This window comes from Lethenteron reissneri, chromosome 53, assembly GCF_015708825.2.
Source record: "Lethenteron reissneri isolate LAM-NWPU_2019-01 chromosome 53, ASM1570882v1, whole genome shotgun sequence".
In the NCBI taxonomy this organism is placed as follows: domain Eukaryota; kingdom Metazoa; phylum Chordata; class Hyperoartia; order Petromyzontiformes; family Petromyzontidae; genus Lethenteron; species Lethenteron reissneri.
The window spans coordinates 10296646-10320346 of record NC_083831.1 but is presented as its reverse complement, the minus strand read 5'-3'; the positions used below and the strand labels follow the sequence as shown (position 1 = coordinate 10320346).

The 23701-nt window shown below is 49.4% G+C and overlaps 1 long non-coding RNA gene across 1 annotated transcript in view; it reads right to left on the bottom strand.

Annotated features, from left to right (window-relative positions):
* LOC133356231 (uncharacterized) overlaps positions 1-22790 on the bottom strand; it is a 153416-nt gene extending 130626 nt beyond the window's left edge. The window contains exon 1 of the long non-coding RNA XR_009756824.1: positions 22628-22790. This is a non-coding gene — a long non-coding RNA (uncharacterized LOC133356231). The remainder of the gene's footprint in view (positions 1-22627) is intronic.
* Between the last annotated feature and the right edge of the window lie 911 nt (positions 22791-23701).

The following is a 23701-nucleotide window of genomic DNA, read 5'->3' as shown; positions in this document are numbered from 1 at the left end:
GTGCCCCCGTGTCAGAGACGCAGCTGTTACAGTCACAATATTGTCTATCGATCAATGGGCCTTGCGACTGCGTACGGCTGCGTACGGCTCTCTCATGGTGCGTTTTCGGCTCCGTGCCGCGCGCGTTGCTCGGCGCCATGTCCGACGTTTCGCTGCACGTGCCGGGAGATTCTTTGAGAAGATGAGGCGGGAATAAAAGATGCCCGGCATGCCGAGCGAAAAGTCGGGCATCGTGCCAATCAACGCGCGGTATGGCCCGCAAAACGCATCGGCGGAGCTGATGATCCTTCCACTAACCCTGGGACAGTTGCCACCTCATTATTCCTCATCAATAGGGAATGGCCGATGAAACTACCCTTGCATATTTGGTTATTTCTTGTCTTTGCACAAGCTGCTGAGGCACGATAGGAATTACAGTAATAGAAATTCAAATAATAATCAGTTTAACACGTAGGCTTTCGCGACCACAAATCTGGCTGTCGCCTGATGAAGCTAGTTCTAATTACTGGCGAAACGTCGTACTCAGATTGTGAATGTTGTGGCTTTGCTCTCCAACACGCCGGTGTTGCTGCACGAGTCGCGAACTGGCACGTTCTGTTCACGTGAGAAACCGTGTCGGGTGGTGGCGGGTTTAACGACATATTTATATATTCACGCGATCTAACCCCAAAAAACCTCCATTATGGATAAAATAATAATGTTCACAATTATCTCAATTCGTTCAGGGTATCAAGGCTCCTTGTGCGGCAAGGAGGATGCTGCATCGATATGCTTGAGCAATTCCCTTTGTGAGTGGGCCTTGCACGCCGGAGGAAACCTGAGTAGCCAGAGGATACAGTGGGGGAAGTACAGCAAGTGGGTTTGTGAACCTGTCCGTGTGGACATTTGAGTGCAGTCTTCCACTCTGCGTGGGAATTCACAGCTCGTTCCAGCGTTCTTCCACTTTCATTGGATGCAGCGTTGCTATTTTTTTCTCATACGAGCGATTAAATATTTTATTGGCAAAAGACATTTTATTTCAAAGGTCCTTTGAATAATTTTTTGCCAACCAAAAAAAATGTTGAATCACGAGAGATCTTAACGTGTAAAAAAAAACAACATACTCTCTGATCTGCAATTTTTAAAATGTGAATGAAATGCTAATTTTAAATTACGCATCCATGAAATTATTACGGCAAATTAATCTCGCGGTGCAGCCAAATGTAACCGGATGTTTCCATCGTGACTTCCAGTTTCCCCCTCCACATTTAGAATCAACATCACGCGTTTAGAGTATTCGGCTGATCGTCCTCATCACGCCACAAGCCGCTTCGTCGAGCTCTCGTCTGTGGCCAGGTCGCTGCCGTAAAAAGAAAACAAAATAGCTCAGTGGGCCTTACCTGGTAAAATGAAAATATTTAAGTTTTAGGTTTTAATAGTTTTGTCACGGCGGATAGCTCCGACCGTCATACTTCGCGTTTCTTTCGTTGTTATTAATATCTGTTGTTGTGGGCCAGAGGTTAATTGAATGGCTCTCCGTGGTAGCTCTGTGCGGTCTGCTTCTGTGGGGCGTTCACTGACACAAAGGGTTGCGCTGCTCTGAGATGTCCGAAGGGGATGCTTCGTCTCGTGGCGCGAAGCCGATTGCGCAATTGGGAAAAATAGGAAATCGGTCATAATTAAGCGAAACAAATTTGCGAAGCTATTAGCTAAATTCTTAACAATTAGCATTAATGGCACGCATTACTTCTAAGTATTATGTGTATGGCTCATTGCAGCGAACAAAGTATATCTAATAGCCGACCATCGCCGTGAGGAATGAACCATTGAAAAAAAATTTAATGTACACGCATCTCCATTTCCAATTAACCAATTAAGTACACGCAGAAGTGGGTTGTTAGGTAGACAGACAGGCAGGTAGATATATATGAGTGAGTACATAAGTTACCAAGCTAGAAAGAGCAGATTGGTAGGTAGGTGAGGAACTGGCCAAGTAGTAAAGTAGGTCGATATGGAGGCAGGTAAATGAGTAAGGTGGAAAATCAGTGGGGCAGGCAGGTAGATAGGCAGGCAGGTAAGTGCACAGGTAGATAGGTGTGTCAGTCCAGAGGCAGGTATTTGGCCAGGAACGTAGGTAAATAGGTAGTAGATGGGTAGGCAGATTAACAAATGATAGGCTAGTATGTGTGTAGGTGTCCTTCATGTATGACAGAGAGGACATTGGGAAAGCGATTCTCTTGCAATGAGGACCAGGAGCAGAACAACACAATGGGACTAAAATACCCGTGCAATCGATTGGTTAAATAGCAAAACAATAAAGACGTCGCACATGCAACATTCCCTAATCTTTATTTTGGTAAAACAGAATCGTCACGTTGAAAGCGGAGAGACCAGCGAGAGAAACGCACCTTTCATTTTCTCGGGGCATCTGATCGCATTTAAAGGACAATTTGATGAATTCAAACATCCAGCGAATGTCTTACAGGCTACCCAATGTTAAGGATGTAATTAAAAATGTATTACATACATGCGGTGTGATTGATTTGCCATTGGAAAATAAAGCTAATGTGTTCGTACTCCCACAGTAATACAAGGAGACCTTATTCTTTAACTCTTCACAGCCCAGGCACGAAGCTCTGAGATCCAACGCGACTACAATCACGTCTGTTGAATGGGTAGTGCGTGTGTGCGTGTGTACGTATGCATGTGTGTGTGTATGTGGGGAATGGTGGTGAGCGGCGGGGGAGCGGCGGTGAAGCGGTCAGCGCGCTGCGCTACGAACCTGGCGACCATTCCCGCTCACGGCCAAAATCAGTGATGATTATCTGAACCGGTCCTGGGCCTCCCCTAGGTCGACTCAGCCTCAAATTAGTACCTGGTGCGTTCCGTAAAAACATCGCCACTAGGGAGACAAAAGCGGCTCGGCGTCGTGCTGGCCACCCATTCCCTCGTGTGCCGTTCTGGCCGTCATAGGTGCTCGCTAACAGCACTTGTCCCAACAGTCTGCTACAAGCTATACGGGGAATCTTTGTCCGTGTCTTTTTTTTGTGTATGCATGTGTGTGTCTGTGGGGAATGGTGGGGAGCGGTGGCGCAGTGGTTAGCACGCTGCGCTACGAATCTGGCATCCCGAGTACGATTCCCGCACGTGACCTACACCAGTGTCGATTACCTGAACTGGTCCTGCACCTCCTCTAGGTCGATTCAGCCTCAAATGAGTGCCTGGTACGGTGTGTAAAACATCGCCACTAGGGAGACAAAGGCGGCCGGGCGTGGTGGTGTTGGCCATCCAACCCCTGGTGTGTCGTGTTGGCGCTACTCGCTATTCCCATGAATCTGTGAATTTTTCATAGTTTGCTTTCATTACACTGGTCAACAAAAAAAAACATTTTTTTCTGGCCTGGACTTTTGCAGCTGTTTTAGACTAATTTCAGGGCGCTGATTCCAAATCTGATCTCAGATTTACTCTATCACATCTCATTTTTATGCTATCGGCATACCCCATTTTCATTGATTTTACCCGAAATTAACTCTGTCACTTATGATTGAAAGTTGTTGCGAGTCGGTGACTGCTTTAGTGTTAAAATATGGTGATGTATTTTAGGATAGTGTGTTTATAGTATAATTTTATGTAAATATCCACATTTACTTAATATTTTTCTTCTGCAGTTTTTATTGAAAATGCAATATTTGATATCTAAAAAACCCGATATGATAGACAAAAACTGATGCCAGATTTGGAATCAGCACCCCAAAATTACCTTAAACCCGTTGGAATACCTTATGCCAGAAAAAGTGTGTTGACCAGCGTTATCGACCATCCTTCAATGAGACCAATGGGGAGAGATTGACTCGACTAATAAGTATAGCTTCATTAGCGGAGAGACACGGAGGAGCCGGACCACCGATGATGCGTGGCCGTAGCAGCAACCGCGGTAGTAGCGTTAATAGAGAGGCAAGGACATCCCAATGATGACGATGACAGAGTGGCTATAATAATAATGGCAATACCGTGGGCGGAGGGAATAGCAGGAGGACGGAGGAATGGCTGCAGTAACAAGTGCGGTCGTGGTGGTAACGGAACGACAAGCATGAGACAGCGTGACGGCGGCAGTGTGGCTGTAGCGATGACCATGATCACAGCAGGGAAGAGAGATGTTGGCGAGCAGACGTGTCAACTTCACGCTCTGATTTTAACTTTTGGCGACAAAACCTCGGCGAAGCGCGTAGGCTTTCGCGACCGATATTATTCATACAAGTAAGGGTTTTTGCGTAAGATCGCGTAAATATAAACGAGTCGTTAAGAGACCAAAGCAGGATGGCTTCTTTCAAATTCTGGCAAATCGCCTGATGAAGCTGGTTGCAATCACCAGCGAAACATCGTACTCAAATTGTAAATGTTGTGGGTTTACTCTCCAACACACAGGGGTGCTGAAGCAGTAACTAATTGTCACATTTTGTTCAAGTGACATACCTCACTAGTTTGCTGTGTCGGGTGGTGGCCGGTTTAACGACACATTTATATATTTTGGCGATCTAACACAAAACAACTTTTTTCTGAACAACCTCGAGATATCTTTTATTTTTTACGCTGGATCTAGATTCAATTAATGAAGAGGTTGCCCTATGGACCTCAGTGAATTGTAATCACCTCCCTACAGCAACAATTTGTCCCAAACTCTAAGGAACTTAGACAGCCCCATGGCTACGCTGGTCTATAGGATTACTCGTTTGAAACACCCCCTGTGAGTGAGATATCGAGCACTATTTAAATAGCGAGCAAAGCGTCCAATAAAATCACACCTTGCCGTGCAGCCAATAAAATCAGCGATATTTCACGCGCTGGTCAATATCGGTGAGAAGAAAAGAAAAGCTTTATACTGTTGCAGGGTGAAGTAAAGTATATGTAATCCACTAATAGTGTCAATAAGTATATTTACATTTGGCACAGAGACGATGAACACGTATGTGGGTGGGAATTGATACGTGACGTGATGGGGCAATCAACGAGTTTTTTGAAAATGTGATGCTCAAGCCACGCCAGCGCACCGCATGCCCACATTGAAGTCCTTCGCCGTACGTTTTGTTTTATTGTTTTGTCACGTTGATGAGCAAATTCAAGGTCGCCTTAGAACCACGGCCCCAACCCCCCTCGGAGAGGGGAGGGGGCGTGGGGGGGGTAATAAAATGGATAGCAGCTGTTGGCGATGGATGGCATCACGCGAAGTAGGAATTTCCACCGAGTGGAGATGAGCACTGTTCAATGCTCGATTGCTCGACTGCTCGATTTTCGATTGCTTGATTCTCGAATTATCGTTTGCTCGATGCTCGACTGCTCAATGCTCGATTGAGCCGGGAGACTTCTCCCGATCGTGATCCCCGCGGTCTCCGAACGGCGTCATGTCCAGAGGCAAACGGAATCCATTCGGAAATCTCGCAGGGCGTTCGCAACAACTTGCGACGGTTGGTTAAGTTGTTCGGACAATAATCACCCCGATGTATGTTTAATGCTTCCGTAACTTAATTGCAATTGTACTGAGATCGGTTTAACAAAAAAAAATTAGCCTGCCACAGCCGACCCAGTGTGACGGCGAGGTTATTACTTAAAGTTGACTTATGTTCGTGCATTTGTCTTTTTGCTTTACCATGTGACACAATTGGTTTTATTGTCGTTCCGATTCATATTTGCGTCGTTGCTATACTATATGTTAATTATTCTTGCTTTTATCATATTGGTGACCCAGGCCACTCTTGCGAATGACACGTCACCTCCCAGTCCCTCTTGAATTCCTACCTGGCTCAACAAAATAAACTTGAAACTTTATGGACTGCAGAGATGTTCACGGAATTTATTATTGTAAAACCTTTCAAGCGACATGTTTATCGCTACACAATGAGAATTATTTGGGTGACGACGCTGCTGCTACTGCGACGGCAGTGGTGCGCTAGCACAATTCACAAAAGAACACATTCCTGCGGAGGGAGCTGGTAGGAACGTCGGGTTGCTCGGTCAATGGCCAGGGTCAACGGCGGCGTGGTGTATTCCGCAAATATGGCCGACTGTGAGGGCGGGCACAAGCCGGCGTGAGTAGGTTAAACGTTGAGTTTTATAAGGGCACCACGGGGTGACCAGCCCCTCCCCACCCAGCCCCACCCTCCCCACCCAGCCCCTCCCCACCCTCCCCTCCCCACCCAGCCCCTCCCCACCCTCCCCACAAAGCCCCTCCCCACCCTCCCCTCTCCACCTAGCCCCACCCCTCCCATTTTTGGATGCACGACGGACGGACGGACACAATAATCCCCTGTGGGCTGGTGTAACCCGGAGGTTTCTACTAGTATTAAACACATTAATCGGTAACACTGTGGTCTTAAAATGTCAAAAATAATTATCGGTGAATTTTCAGATAATTTCCTATCTTTATAGCAGATTACGGCAGATGCAGTTTCTCACACAATCTGCGATGAGATTGGTGTTTGTTACACGACAGTAAAACAAAACAAATACAAATTCTCAACATCCGGAATATATCCCATATTCAGTGAAAACCTGAACCTTTTCCGAAAGCCTATTTTATCGCAGTCAAAGTTGACCGGGCTGACACCATCAACTCACTACAATTGTGATCCCCAGTTCTTTTTTTATCACGTTTAGCTGAAGGCCAGGATTTGAACGCAGAATCTCATACAGGGTTGACCCGCCCGGCCACCCCGAGCCAAACGACTCTAATGACACAGCAGGCCCAGGGGTCAGGTTCAGACACTGAATTCCTAGGGATCTACATTTTGCCCAGAAAGAGAACCCAGGTCGATGGGAGCCCAGCCTAAGTGTGCTCAGAACAAAGACAATGACAAAGATCCCTTTTATAGCCTTAACAGACTGTTGAGTCAAGTGCTGGCCAGCATCACCCCCGGCCGCCTTTGTCTCTCCAGTGGCAATGCTTTAACACACTGCATTAGGTACTCATTTGAGGCTGAGTCGACCTAGGTGAGACCCAGAACCGGTTCAGGTAATCGTCACCGGTGTCGGCAGTGAGCGGGTCGCCGGGATTTCGTAGTGCAGCGCGCTAACCACTACACTACCGCTCCCCATAATACACAAAACAAAGACCCCCGTATAGCCTCAACGGACTGTTGGGGAAAGTGCTGTTAGCGAACAGCCACCTATGACGGCTAGAACGGCACACGAGGGGGTGGGTGGCCAGCACCACGCCCGGCCGCCTTTGTCTCCCCAGTAGCCGATGTTTTTGTTTACACACCGTACCAGGTACTAATTTGAGGCTGAGTCGACCTAGGGGAGGCCCAGGACCGGTTCAGATAATCGTCACTGGTGTTGGCCGTGAGCGGGAATCGAACCCGTGTCGCCGGGTTCATAGCGCAGCGCGCTAACCGCTACACTATCGCTAACACACATAATACACACACACACACCTGCACAAACTGAAACGGTAGCCATCTTCAAAATAACACGTGGTTTGTAGTGTGTGTGTGTCCCCCCCCCCCCCCCCCCCGTGTCAAATGGCAAAAAGTTGGCACCAGACGCTGACGACTCGATGCCGGATTGGAAGGGACACCGCTCGGGGAGTAATAATTCCGCGAGAGAATGACTCTGCCGAGTTTTGTTTGAGTGCTGCTCCGAAACGCGCGAACGCTTCTTTGCCAAGGTCACGCGGGTCGGCTACACAACTTCCAAACCCCGACGCAAGAAGAAACAACAACAACAACAAAACCCTCCACAGACACTGGAAAACATAATACGGCTAAAGGCCATCGTGTGGGTAGGAAGATCTTGTTACGATGGATTGGGTGGAACCCGGTTTTATTTCTTTCTCTCTCTCTCTCTTCCCTTGGTCGTGTGAATGACCTTGAGAGGATCGAAAAATGTACGGCAGCAGTGAGACTTTGAGAGGCGTTGCCATGCTGCGTTGATATGCCCCGAGGGGGTTGTTACGAGCGCTGATGCTAACGATGATATTTGCGGCCGCCAACCCATCTCGAACGCATTCTCTCTCTCTCTCGCTTTCCAGAGCCCCCGCTTCGATTTCCTCCCGACGCTTTTCAATAACTTCATATCTGCAACGGTGACGTGCCGAACAAAAACACGTTTTATATATCCAATCGATATTTTATTCGCGGATGATCTCACCCCGGCATCGCGCGATGCCAATCGCTTGTCTTGCGACTGCCCGGCCCAATGCTGAAAATTCCGATCTAATAAATGGGCGCATGACCTCTGCAGTCTAAATGGGCACAGGCGAAACCAGTTTTACGGGGAGTAATGCTTCTCTATTTACCCAAAGAAAACCCTCACTGATCTTCAAGAATGTTTTCATGTTTTTTTTCTTTTCTGAAGAGCATCCTACGTGGCATGTTTGCGTCACTTCTATTTTAACTATTTTTTTTATTGTTGTCATGTGTGGGAGCACCACAAGGTTCATTTTGCTTCCTTTTGTCAACGTTCATGGGTGCGATCCAAATGTCAAAGCATGCTGACGCACACCGCATAAACGCCGTCCTACTTCACCACAACGAACGGTGATGTGTCTTGCAACGCAAGGCGAGCGAGCCGAAATGTGCGTGAAGGCACATGGTGAGCGTGTAACCGCGAGACTCATTCAGGTCACGAATTCAAATGCTGGGCAAAGATCGACGAAGTCCGATCGTTCATCTGGCGTCAATGTAAAGCGAGTAGCGGCTTGTGTGAATGCATCACCGTACGGCGGCTGATGTAGATGCAGAACAACAGCGCCAATTTCACATCAAGGTGGTGAAGCCAGCAGACAACCGCTCAGTAGGAGCACGTGACATCGCTGCGATGGCACCTTCGTATTTGTGGATCGCGCGTCGCGTCCTCGTGCGTCATACAAACCTCTGCGCTGGATGGAGTTGAAAGTGGCAGCCTTCACGTGGCCACACTCTGTTAAGTGAGTCATCACTAAGAACGCCATCGACGCGGCCACCGAACATCGATCATCGATCTCCCAGGTCTCCAAGGCAACATCAACAACAACACAAGCCAGCCGTATCACTGGCTGGCTACGATTCCCCTGGCCTTCTACCGTAGGTATGTGGGAGCGACATTGCCTTCAACTTGAAATACCCACGCAGGAGAGACTTCGAGTGTGACACTCACACCTCAATTTTGAACCGGAGTTAAAAAAAACCCCACAAAGACGGACCTTGTGCACATTGGCGCGCGCTCCCATATCCTCCCCCCTCTGTTCGCCTTGATCTCCCCATAGTCGGAACACTCCATTCGCACCGTTATTAATTCAAGGACATTCTCATTTGTCAACCACCCATTCCCTTAATCTCACAGTTTCATACCCTGTAGACTCCCGCTGCTCCACCCCTTGTTTACTCTCAAAGGGAGCCGCGTGACAGCCACCTGGGCAGGGAGTGGTTATTTATGCGTTTTGTTCGCCTATTTATTCATTATCTGAGCTGCTCGCCGTACTCTGCACCGCCGTGGCCCAGTAAACTCGACGCAGGGTTTGGGTGGGTCGCGCGAATTCGTTGAAACTCCCCTTGCCGTGGGCGCCACGTCGCCTGTGCGCACATACGTGTGCATGTGCGCACATACACACGTATGTGCGCACATACACACGTATGCAATCATAAAGACAAAGATCCCTCCGTATAGACTGCAAACGGCTGTTGGGGCAAGTGCGGTTTGGGGGCACATGTGAAGGCCGGCAAGGCACACGAGGGGGTGGGTGGCCAGCACCACGCCCGACCGCCTTTGTCCCCCCAGTGGCGATGCTTACACACCGCACCAGGTGCTCATTGGAGGCTGAGTCCACCTAGGGGAGGCCCAGGACCGGTTCAGATAATCGTCACTGGTGTTGGCCGTGAGCGGGAAACATTGATTGTGTGTGAGCACGCGTGTGTGTCTGTGAGTCTGTGTGAGCACGCGTGTGTGTCTGTGAGTGTGTGTGAGCATGCGTGTGTGAGTGTGTGTGAGCACGCGTGTGTGTCTGTGATTGTGTGTGAGCACGCGTGTGTGTGTCTGTGAGTGTGTGTGAGCACGCGTGTGTGAGTGTGTGTGAGCACGCGTGTGTGTCTGTGATTGTGTGTGAGCACGCGTGTGTGTCTGTGAGTGTGTGTGAGCACGCGTGTGTGTCTTTGAGTGTGTGTGAGCATTCGTGTGTGTCTGTGATTGTGTGTGAGCACGCGTGTGTGTGTCTGTGAGTGTCCGCTACGGCGATTGCTCCAGCCCGGACCCACCCTTCGTTCACCTTGAAACCTGCTGAGCACCGCCGACGAGCAAAGCTACAGCCCAATCCGCCCGGACCTCATAACCAAGACGGGCAATCCGTTTGGCCGGCATTACGGAGCACTCCGCGAGGACACCGCTGACATCATTCCGACGCTAAGATCGGAGGAGAGCTTTTGGCGCGTCGTCCGGAGGGACGTAGGAAGCTGAGTGATTCAGCAGAGACCGGGAGAGTGCCCGGCCCGTAGCAGCGGCGTCACTGACGAAGGCAGCGTGTGTGCCCGCGGAGGTTTTAACCCGCCGTCGTTTGTTCACCCAATTGTATCCCGACTGCGCTGTCACCATCGGGAGTCACGTGATGCAGTATGGCTTTACAACAACTTTTTTGTTTTTACCAAGTAAGGCCGGCTGAGCTACTATATAACTTTTTTTGTAATAAGCGGCCTGGCTGTCAAAAACGATGGCTCAAGTTAGTGGCTGTTTCATGTGGGAATTGATAGCGGGCAAAAATTCTAAATGGGGATGAAAACCCCAGAAAAATCCGGGGACAAATCGACGCGACCACGGGGAGAAAATCGTACAAATATACAGCAGCAGGCATCAGGGTCGGGACCCGGATCGAACCCACAGGCTCCTGCATACTCGACGCGGGAGTTAAGATCTCGCCACCGCGGCACCCACAGTGGGGCAATCACGTCGGGGAAGGAGGTGATTTATAACCTCACTGATCTCGTTAAGGAGCATAAACCATCACGCGAACTCCGATCATCCACGCAGCAGCAGCAGCAGCGGCGGGGGCTTTTGGCTGCTGCCATCGAACGAAGACGGTCACTGCATCGCTCGCTCTCAGATGCGCTACTGCGGCCGTCTGGAACGCTCTTCTTTCCGACATTAGGAAGCCATGCACTTTGAAATAAAAATGTTAAACTAATTTCTTTGCAACCGCCTTTTGCGTTTAATTTGTTCTCCCTATCCCGCACCTCCAATTAGCACGTTTGTCTACGTATGGCGCCAAAGAAGTTCAACATACATATGCACATGAGGTGCGGAGGGTGGGGAAGACCCCAATCCCCCCCCCCCCTCTATACCCCTCCTCATAGCCTGAAAATTGGTATTTTATTTACATTCAATGTATAACATACCTTTCATGTTTTTTTTTTATTATAGCTCGCAATATTGGCAAGGTAATCATCACAGGGACAGTTGAGACTCCACGAGTGGTTCTTTAACCCGTTTGTTCTGGTGGCTAACCAGCGAAGCCTTTCCGTCTGGCATTGTGTATGTTAATCACAATGGATTTGACTCGCGAAAAGGGGCATCTGTTCCGTAGTGATTGTGTGCTCGGGGCTATTGCTGCTCGCTTGCATACCAACACCACACCTGGGTGTTACGAAATCCTCCTGTACGCACGCCTTTGCAACTCCAAGTGGCAAATCGTCTCGTGCTGGCTTCAGTGCAGTTAAGGTATAAGCAAACGCATCCTTACGTTAAGCTAACATATGAACAAAACACATGTAGTCCATCAGCTTTCCAGGTCAATATTATCCAGCAGCATTTGGTTTAAAGCGACCACATTCTCGATGGGTTTTGACATTGTGGGTCTCATCAGCAGGCTTATTAACCCACTATTTAAGCAAGCGGGTTGACTGGCTGTTATTGGCAAGGACTACTTCCACTGGATTCATGGGACCACCCGTTCAACACAATCGAACAAGCAGAACTCCATTCAGTGCCTCCACACGTAACACAGCAATACTTTTGGTCCGTCGGTCTATAGGTTGTCATTGCAATTGTGATAACCGTGCAGTGGTAGCGCACGCCTGTATTCAGCGTTGGTGGTTCACACAAAGGCTGTGAAACTCCCTTTCCGTGGGCTCGCCAGGAGAAGGCATTACAACAAGTGGAGCAATTTCCATCTGTTTCCATCTGTACGGTGGATTGAGTGGTGGACCCCTCGCTCAAGGCGTGCGTTATCTCCGGGTGCTCCGGTTTCCGTCGCACACGTCAAATTAACACTCATCGAAAATTGGCTGAAAGAAACAAACATTATCTTACAAAACAAAACCCCAACGCACGTCACAAGAAGGCCTCCTGACAAAAAAAAAACGATTCCTCCGACTGAGCGCGGCTCTCCGAGACAAATAACGAGCGATGACCAACGCAAAGTCAGCGACGTGCGCGTGCGTGCGTGCGTGCGCGCATTGTTTGAAAGCCACGTGGGGCGCAACTCCTCCGCGCAACTCCGCATCCGCGAGAAGCAACGTCCGCGGGTGAACCCGAGAGGCAGGGAGTGCAAAGCACCTGCTCGAGAAGGACAAGGAGAACGGGGAGGAGCGAGAGAGAGAGAGGAACCACCCCCACGGGGACGAATGCAAGCGCAATTAAGAGCCCAGATGACGCAGCAGAGCAAACTGAGTCATTGCGCGTTGACGCAAGCGCCCACTGGTCTCGAATACTCAGAACTCGAGGACGGACCACATTGATCGCAGGTCGACGGGTAGAAAAGTCAATTGTCCGGACGAGTCACACACGTGACTCTGCTGCGCCATCGCTCGGAACCGGTGTGTTTTTTTTTGCCGACAGTCCCCCAGAGAGGCATCGCCGCTGGCTGTGACGCATCACGGCAGAACAAAATAACCACAAACGTAAATCGCCGTCTTCCCGCTGGAAAGAGGCAGGGTGAGTGCTAATTTAGGGTGGACGAGTGATGCGGTGTGACGGTTGGCATTAACACCGCGGCGACAAAAAGAAAGCCGTCGTGCACTCACGGCAGAGGGATTTGCACCTGTGCAGAGAAAACAGAAACAGAGTGCGAGGACCTCTTTCCTCGCCACCGTCCTCGTAACGCGTTCGACCTTTGTGACCTTTGACTTTTGATCTTTACGACGTGGACGTTTGCGCAGCGTCCTCAGCAGGCAGTTACCTCCGAGCGCCACGTCTCGCCTTTCCTTCGTTGTTATTCACATTGCAGCTGAGTTTTATTGGTTCGTTTACAACAACAACAAAAAATTTATGCTGGATTTTAAATACTGTGAATGTGTATCTATCTCTTTGGTTCTTTCGGTTCTTTGGTTCTTTTCGGTTAAGTCACGTCTAAAAATAAAATAATAAATTAAAATAACATATTACGACGTTTCGATTGCAACACAATTGTTTCCGGCATATAAAGATTTGATGTTTCATTGTTTAGGGATTGAAATTCATCATAGGAAGGCGCTGGAATCCACGTCGCAAAGATCCCACATGATTTGGCGCAAGATACCTTTGTCCCCTTCGACAGGGCATTCCAAATGCAAGACAACATTCCGAAAGGGCTGATGAAACATCGAGAGGCTAGAAAGGAGAGAGTGTCGCGGGTGTAATTGGGCTATTTTAATTCCTGTAAATGAGTCCGCGTCGCATGATCGATATTAAATGAGCAACCTTTGCACGCGGTGGTAAATTTACGAGCATATGCTCGCGAAATAAAAACAGATGGCATTTTACGCGCTCTGACTTGGCAGGAGAGATAGAGAGAGAGAAAGAAAAAATGCTAAACCGACTGCTTAAAAATGAAAACTCGTGCGGAAATGACCTCCGGAGAAACGGCGACCACAGCGACACTGACGCGGATTCTCTCACGTCGCTCTGTTGGGACTGAGCACCCGTTGCAGACGGCATTGGCGCATTTTGTTACCTGGCTTTCGAAACGCGCGCACCTGTCCAAGACGCACGCAGGCAGTAAAGGCGAAGACAAAGATCCCCGCGGTTAGTCTCGTCAACGGCCGGGGCAAGTGCTCTCGTAATCGAGCACCGATTGAAGACAGGCAGGGCACACACGTAGCGGATGGTTGTGGCCAAAGCCATTACCTGACACACGCGGCTCGGATGTGAGTGCAGTAGATACTAGACAAAGACGAAGCTCCGTCCTCATAGCGTTTAACCAAACTGTCGGGGCAAGCGCTGTCGGGGAGAATATATTAAGGCCGAAAACGGTGGCGGTGTGGCCACCTCCTCGTGTGCCATTTGGGCTGAGTCGACTTAGGGGAATCATAGGACCAGTTCAAACATACACGTGCACACGCGCAAAGCCACGCCACGCCGTGCATGGCTCTACACGCGCGCGTAGGTAATCGTTTGAGGCCGAGTCAACCTAGCGGAGGTCCGGGACAAGTTCGGTCTATTGCCACTGATGATGCCCGTGAGAGGACTACGGAACTCGGGTTAGCGAGTTGACATCGGTGGGTATGCTCACCTCCTGCACGCGCGCGCACACACACACACAGACACCTGTGTGTGTGTGTGTGGGCATACGGGCGCGGCACGGGGACGTGACGGCAAAGATTTATTCTGCACGGGGGCTTTTCTATTGTATTTCAATGAAGCTAATTATGCAAATCTGGACTTTCCATTATATTTTGCTTAAGCAATATTGGAGACTGCTGCTGGATGTGCAAGTTTAATAAGGCAAGTCTGTTTTTTTTTTTGCAGCCGTGCATTCACGTTGCATTATGTAAAAATAAAATTCGTGCGCACACATCAGTGAGCGTGTATAGAGTATTTTTGGGTTGTGATTTATATTCATGTAGGTACGCCCTCGAGTGTGTTTCACTATAATCGTCGTAAATAATAAAATAAATTGCAGCCCATTGCATGAAGACCTCATGCACTCTATCGGTCCTGTGTGGGTTCTTTGACCATACTTCACCACGCTGGTCAATGCAGTCTACGCACCGTTTTGAAAAATCAGCTCCTTCCTTTACATCATCATGAGGCATGGTGAATCCGCTGTTACGGTAGCGATATGTTAACTACTTCGCCTGGTATACAAGAGATCGTGGGTTAGATCCAGATCCTAACGCCTGCCCGTATATTGGAGTTTGCGTATCTCTCTCTCTCCCCCCGTGGTCGCGTTGATTTTCGTCCGGGTCCTCCGGTTTTCCCCTCCACATTTAGAATGAACATCACTGACTGCAATGCATTTCCACATGATGATAAGCCACTTCATTGAGCTACACATGCGGCCAGGTCGCTTCTGTAATACAGCTTTTTAGCTCGATGGGCCTTCACCTGGTGAAATAAGAATAATTGTCCAAGCCACCGCCGTCGCACACGATTCTGCGACGTAACAATCTGTCCAGCGCCTGCACCCGAGCTGATTCCATTGCTCCATCTCCTCGGTGTTGCGAACTCCTCCCTCTCGGAAGCAATTGGTTCATTTGAATCATGACGCCAGGTTTGTCGGTCCATCCATAAGATCCATCCCCCCCACACACTGCACCGACCGAACATCTACCCCACGGGAATAAATAATACTCCGAACGAGACACGCGATGCCCCACACATTGATGACGATGGCGAAGGGTGATGAATGCATCGAGGGAATGCATCTTGCCATCCGTGTGCATCGTTTTTAATGAATGAGCCACGCATTGGGATGAGCCGATTTGTAAAGATTACAGCAGGGCGCTTTGATCCCCCGCTCACCCGAGTTCGATTCCCCAACTATGGCTAGTAATAAAATAAAATAAATCACGACAGTCTGCATCAGCAGCAAGCCATGCTTCCCCACCTGATGACGGACGCTTGTGTTGCGCCCGAAACGTTGTGATTTATTTTATTTTGATACCCACGTGACTTTACCGAAAGAACCAAAGAGTATGGATTCCTGCAGTCACGAAAGCTTCAAATCAAGATTATGGCTAATAACTTTGGGGATTTATATCTAAAACTACACCTGCCACCCCACCCACCTCCCTCCGTGAGGCTACATCAGCCTTCGCTGACCAATGCGGTGAAGTATGGTCAAACAAACCCCCGTCCGGCCGCCACAGTGCGGGTGAAGTCTTCATCCAGCGACGGATTCACGAAAGGGCCACAACTTTGTAAGTTTCAGCGTCGTAACCTTCCGCGCACGACGCACACGTTCGAAAAACGCATCGTTCGCCTGCGAGGGTGACTTCTATCCATGTAATCAATAAATCAGTATCTGCTTTACCGGCTACTTGATCACGCGAGCATTCAGAAGTCATTCTATACTGGGTATTTTTTTAAAGCAAATGAAAAATCGCATTAAAACATTGTTTTTAATAGGCACTCAGAACGTCACGTTTCGCTCGGCTGTCGTCTGCTGCTTGCTGCTGATTCTTCGCTCTTTGCACGCTCTGCTGGTGATGTCCCCTCCACATTAACCCGCGGCTGCTGCCGACGGCGGCAATCGCCTTCCATTGTGCAACCGTCTACGGTTTTTCTTTTATTGTGCGCGCGTAAATCCGCAAACCGCAATCCGACAACACCAAATGGAAATTGTGTAGGAGTGATAACAATCATATGGGATCATTACCAGCTGCCTATGTGTTTACTGTCATGAATTACTTATTAATGCCGCAACCCAGGGCGGCTTCTTCTAAACTCGATTTTTTTCCGGAGAGGAGGGGATTAAAACCACTCCAATAGTACCGTAGGTCTATCCATAATAATCCTATAATTCTGTACCATAATAAACCTATACTTCTGTACCATAATAATCCTATACTACTGAACCATAATAATGCCATACTTCTGTACCATAATAATCCTATTCTCCTGTACCATAATAATGCTATACTCCTGTACCAAAATACTCCTATACTCCTCTACCATAAGAATCATATACTCACGTACCATAATAATCCTATACCCATGTACCATAATAATCCTATACTCCTATACCATAATACTACTATACTCCTGTACCATAATAATCCCATACATCTGTACCATAATAATCCTATACTTCTATACCATAATAATCCTATACTTCTGTACCATAATAATAATATACTTCTGTACCATAATAATCCCATACTTCTGTACCATAATAATCCTATACCCATGTACCATAATAATCCTATACCCATGTACCATAATAATCCTATACTTCTATACCATAATAATCCTATACTCCTATACCATAATAATCCTATACTACTATACCATAATAATCCTATACTTCTATACCATAATAATCCCATACTCCTATACCATAATAATCCTATACTCCTGTACCCTATTTCCCGGTGAGGACAAACACAAGTGCGTCAATTTATAAGGGACGAGGTTCAACGGTGACGCAGCCACAGTGGCGAGCACGTTGCATGGAGAGCGATGGATAATCGAGCATCACGAAGAGGAACAGAGGCGAGGTGGATGTTGCACGCCAAATTAATTCCTCCAACAGTAGTTTGGGACGTTTCCGGCTGCAAATTTTAAGCACCGGTTGCGACACATTATTTACCCAATGATGTAACGCGCCGTAAAAAAAACCCCACACGTTTACATCCAGGGTGTGAGCAAACATATCACCATCCAATATTAATGATTCATAATTACACGGCGGTTTGAAGCGCGTGGCTTGAAATGCTTGGGTTCTGTGTGCGACGATGTGAATACCAAAATAATACATTTACAGGAACTCGCAATCACAGCCGGGGTTATAGCCACCACCTGAATCTCAATGGGTCACCAATTAAACGTGGACGTTCACAAGGATGGGACTCGTGCAACACATTTTAATCACTAAGTTTTATACGAGCAGAACTCGGTTCGTGTGTCTTCCACACGTAAATAAAACCTTTTTTTTTCATAATCCATCAGCCTCTATATTAGTTATTCGAGATCACTGTTATCAAGCAGCTTTGTTTAAGCAAGGCAACTGAATCGGTTTCCACCTTCTGGGTCTCATCAGCACAGTCAGGATTGTTAAACAAATGCTGCTGCGTGACCAGATGTTGTCGGCAAGAGCACTCCGCCGAAATTATAGGGCCCTACTCGACGCAAAAAGCAATGGCGTGCACAAAATGATGCGTTGTTGTGACAAATCATGGATAAAAGCACGTTACAAATACTAGAAAACAAAAAATTAACCCGTAAAAACAAAGTTTTTCACTATAAATCTTTTATATGCGTGGCATCGGTTTTATTTTATTATTAATTTCTGTTTTTCTTGAGTAAGAGTTTCAATTTTATCACATTGGTATTTTAAATTAAATATGAAAAAATCTTTTCCCTAAAAAATTGTCACGCACAACGAGTTTGTGTGCAAAATGTCAGCTCGATTGGATCACGGGAAGTGGGTTAAAAAACGACCGAAAGATTTGCACGGTCGTAAGCGCGCAAGCAAGCAAGCAAGTGAACTTAATATAAAGGATTTAAAAAAACAAATACGCAATAATATTTGTCGGTCTCGCTGACCAAACTTCAAACTGGTGCTTAATTATATGATCCTTTTGTCAACGGACGACACATTTGTTAATACAGTTCAGAGCGTGGCGATTCACGACCGTTGTCATGCAGCGGTTATAACCACGGGTATAACATTCCTTAAGTCTGCCTTGCTGTCCACAAGGGTGGCAGTTGTAGGGCGTAAGCGGGGGAAGGGACGGCAGGGATCAATTTGAAACATCAAGTCGAATTCCAGGATAAATGTAAGCTATCATTGGGCCTTGTGATGAATGCACCGAGGTTGGTGCACCTTTGTGTACATCGCAAAGGGTGCAGGTTTGATGCTTGACGGGCTTGGGAAGGAGGCGAATATGAAGAAGAAGAACAACAACAACGCCGGGCAATGCGGCGTGGTGGTGCGATGGCCGTTGCGTCCAGCGCACGTGGACACACACGCACACACGAAGACCAGAGATCCCTGTTCGGCCTTTGATTGCCGCCAGCGAGCACCGATTAAAGCCAACACGGTGCACGGTGCGGCAGGGGTGGGAAGGGGGGTGATGTGGTCAGAACCGTGCCACGGCCGAATTTGTCTCTCCCACACACCGCGCCAGGTACTCTTTTAAGGCTGAGTCGACCTAGGGGAGGCCCAAAGCCAGTTCAAATATTTGCCGCTGTCATTGATCGTGAGCGGGATTGGGACTCAGGTCGCCGGATTCGTAGTGCGGTGCGCTAGACGACCACTCCACGCGCACGCAATCGCACGCGCGCGCGCGCGCGCGCACGCAATCGCACGCACATATGCTCACGGTCAACTTCAACGGCGGAAGCGAGGAACCCGATCAGGTCATCCCTGGCTCTTGCAAATCAACAAGAAGGGGGGGGGGGGGCGCGTGGGTGGCGGGGGGTATGGAGTGATGTTTCCTTTTGGAGGTCACACTGCGTATTACTCGGAATAAAAAAAAAACATGGAAAAGACAAATAAATGGGTCCATACGAAGCTCACGCAGACGACAACGGTGTCAGGCGGCATCCACGCGCGCGCCAGTGGCATTTGCTGGAAGCGTCACGGAGTAGAACGCAGGGAATTATTGACGTCCATCTGAAATGATGTTTTTTTTTTTTGCCCAAGCACCAAACGGACGCAATTACAGCACGAGGCTCTGGTTTAGCCAGCGGATTTACTCAGACGCGGCGTTGCCAACCGTTCCAGCTTTCCCAGGATCGTCCCTGTTGTTGAGGTTGTTCGTCCCGGGGAAAAAAAAATAGTCTTCTCGGGACATTGAGAGAGATGTAAATATCGACATTACACCACTCAATCTTGACTTAAAGCTTTCGTGACTGACTTATTATTTTATTATTTTTTTATCTACGTGACTTTACCGAAAGACCCAAAGACTGTACACAACTCAAGTTCAACGTTTTTGCACATCCTCTTGCAGAATTCGGAGATCTTCATCTTCCCATTTACGATCCCGTCCCATTTTTCTGTTGCTGTTGTTGCCGTTGTTGTTGTTGTGTGCACGGCAGAAGTGGCAACCCCCCACTCGTGGGGGGGGGGGGGGGACACACACGTCTTATCGAGCGAGCGAGAGCGGACCGGGTGCTCTTCGCGGAGCGCCGCTCGCTGCAATCGCCATAGCGGCAGCAGCGGCAGACTCGGGGATTTTCCCGTGCGAGGTCACCCCGATGGGAACGTTTTGTGTGTCGCGTGCGACGAAGTGGGCCCGCTGGCTGTGCACAGGTTGATACTTGTCGTGTTCATTGTCGCTAATGTCGTCGCCGCTCGAACATTGATGGTGTTGTTTTTGTATCTGTGCGTGCGTGTGTCAAGGAGCGGTGGTGTAGTGGTTAGCGCGCTGCGCTGCGAACCCAGTGAACCCGAGTTCGAGTCCCGCTCGCGGTCAACACCAGGAACCGGTTCAGTGTCTGAACCGGTTCCTGGGCCTCCCCTGGGTCGACTCAGCCTCAAACGACTACCTGGTGCGGTGTGTAAACATCACCACTCGGGATACAAAGGCGGTCAGGTGTGGTACTGGCCACCAACCCCCTCGTGTGCCGTGCCGACCTTCATAGGTGCTCGCTAACAGCACTTGCCCCAAGAGTCTGTTAAGGCTATACGGGGGATCTTTGTCTTTGTGTGTGTAATGTATTATTCTCACGCGGGTAACTGCGTCGATGACCTTTTAGTGGACGAGTGAAAAAAAGAAGCTATATAGCTCATCGGATTCCTCCAGTCTAAATAAACATTCTGATTCTGACTTGTACGGAGCCGTGAGCGCGGATACATGAAAGTCAGCTACTCGGGTACGTACGCAAACACGTGTCCGGGTCACGTATACTATGCAAGCATTAATCCATGTGTGCACATGTACACTAATTTAAGGCCGAGTTGATCGAGAGGAGGCCCGGAAACCAGTTTGCCACTGGCGTCATCTGTGGCTGACCACCGCCTCCCCACACACAAAAATACACAAAGACAAAGATCCCCCGCGTAGCCTGACCAGACTGTTCGGGCAAGTGCTGTTAGCGAGCAGCACCTATGAAGGCCGGTACAGCACACGAGGGGGTGGGTGGCCAGCACCACGCCCGGGCCCGCCTTTGTCTCCACCAGGTACTGATTTGAGGCTGAGTAGATCTAAGGGAGATCCAGGACCGGTTCAGACAATCGTCACAGGAGTTGTCGCCCGGGTTCGCAGCGCGGCGCGATAACCGCTACAGCACGCACACACACGGATATACTAGCCACGTAATATAGACACACACACGTGAACATTGCGCGAATTAAACGATTCACCGTGGTGAGAACAAAACTCAAATGAACAAAAAACACAACACTCTCGTCAGATGTCACGCGTGAAATTAAAACGCGCGCTTGAAGAAAGTTGAACACCTTGCGCACACACGCACACACACGCACACACCACGCACACACTCACACATGCACACACACGCACACACATGCACACACACGCGCACACACGCACACACACTCACACGCGCACACACGCGCAAGCACGCACACACTCACACATGCACACACGCACGCACACACACAAACACGCACACGCGTACACACACACGCACACGCGTACACACACACGCGCACACACGCGCACACACGCACACACGCGCATATGCGCACACGCGCACACACACACGAGAGAGAGCGAAAGAGCCAAACCTCGCTCAGAAAGCCAGAGGGTGACGCGAGTGATGACCGTCGATTGTACCGAGACTCTTTTTCTCGCTCAAACACACACGCGCACACACGCGCACACACGCACACACGCGCATACGCGCACACGCGCACACACGAGAGAGAGCGAAAGAGCCAAACCTCGCTCAGAAAGCCAGAGGGTGACGCGAGTGATGACCGTCGATTGTACCGAGACTATTTTTCTCGCTCAAACAAAAAAGACAAAAACGCAAAGATGCCACCCCCCACCACACTCGCTCTCCCACCCCCTCACCCTTGCCCAGGTAGCCTTTGCAGACGATTGGGGAAAGTGTTGCTCCAGCGAGCGGCACCTATGAAGTCTGGCAACGGCGCACGAGGCGATGGTGTGTGGAGCACAGCGCCCGGCCGCGTTTGCCTCCCGATCGGCGATGTTTAGAATGTGGACGATGTTTACGATGTGGGCGATGTTTACGCACCGCCTAAATATTTTTCGTCACCGATGTCGGCTGCGAGCGGGAGTCAAACTCAGGTCCGCCGGGTTTGTGGCTGCGTGCGCTGACCGCTAAGCTACCGCTACCCACAACACCTCTCCCCCCCATACGCACACACAGACTTGCACCATACATATACAAAGAAGAAGACAAAGATCCCCCGCGTAGCCTTAACGGATTGTTGGGGCAAGTGCTGTTAGCGAGCACCTATGAAGGTCGGCACGGCACACGAGGGGATGGGTGGCCAACACCACGCCGTCTTTGTCTTCCCAGTGGCGATGTTTACACACCGCGCCAGCTACTCATTTGAGGCTGAGTCAACCTAGGGGAGCCCGTGAGCGGGAACCGCCAGAGTTTGTAGCGCAGCGCGCTGACCGCTACACCGCCGCTCCCCCACAAAGAAAAAGACAAAGATCCCGCGTATAGCCTTAACAGACTTTAGGGGCAAGTGCTGTTAGCGAGCACCTATGAGGGCCGCTCCTCCCCCACACACACATACACACACACATATACACATATATATACACACACATATACACACATACATACACACATATACACACACATACACACACAAACTCACCTGGCACTGTGCCACGTGGGGTGGCTCAGCGCCGGGCCGGCTGGCGCATTCTCCTCCTCGCCGGTGCCGCTCGATCCTGCTTGCGCACCTCTAGGGAAGCCGCTCCTGCGAGCATCGCCGTAGCAACTGAGAGGCGGGAGAGCAGGGACCGCGAGAGTGGTGGGGAGGGAGGAGGGGCAGGGAGCGCGAGTGAGACAGAAGGGGAGAAACACGGGGAGGGTTGAGGGTGGGTGGGTGGGTAGTAGGAGGAGGAAGAGAAGGAGGGACGAGGAGGAACGGGTGGTGAAGAGGTAGGTGGGTGGATGGGCGTGTAGGGGATGCGCAGAGGGACCCCGAGTGAGAGGGATTGGTCATAACGGGGGTAAGCCGAGGGGGTACGGTGGAGCGGAGAGGAGTAGAGAGGGAGAAGGGAGCTACGGAGCAGCGGAGACGGACCCTGGGAGAGATGCAAGAACAGAGATCATTCGTTTTGTTTCGCGTCACACGGTTTAGTCTTTAATTCGTTTCTATGCACCAAATGTGTAGCCGGTGGGCTCCGTTTCTCCCGCGTGTAACGTGGCGATAATCACCGCAAGAGGATCCTCGCCTGAAATCGCGTCTCTCGCCTGGCGAAGCAAAGGACCGTCCTAGAGATCGGCTGGCAAAAATAAAAGCCCCAAACGATGGGCAGACAAAACGCGACAAAAGGAAAGAGAGCCGATGGGTCGGCTATGTTAGCGGCTGGTGAGTTGCGTGACCATCAACGCACTCATTTACATACCCGTCAAACCGTACGGGTCAACCGTATTCTTGTACAGCAGGGAAATTGAGTTTTCAGGTCCGTACGGCGTACAGACGTTTCAATACGGGCACAAAACATTTTTTTTGTCAATTTGTTTGTGATTCTCCCCTTGTGATGGGACTTTGTGGGATGAACGTTGAGATTTGTAAGGGCACCGGGTGATCGATAAGGTGTGAATTGGTCTGCAATAAGGTAGGGCACTGATAGGGGGTTGTCAGGTTTGCATTTAGTTACCTTGATCTTCCAATTGCCTATTGGCGCTTCAAATTGCCTATGTTTCCCACACTATATTA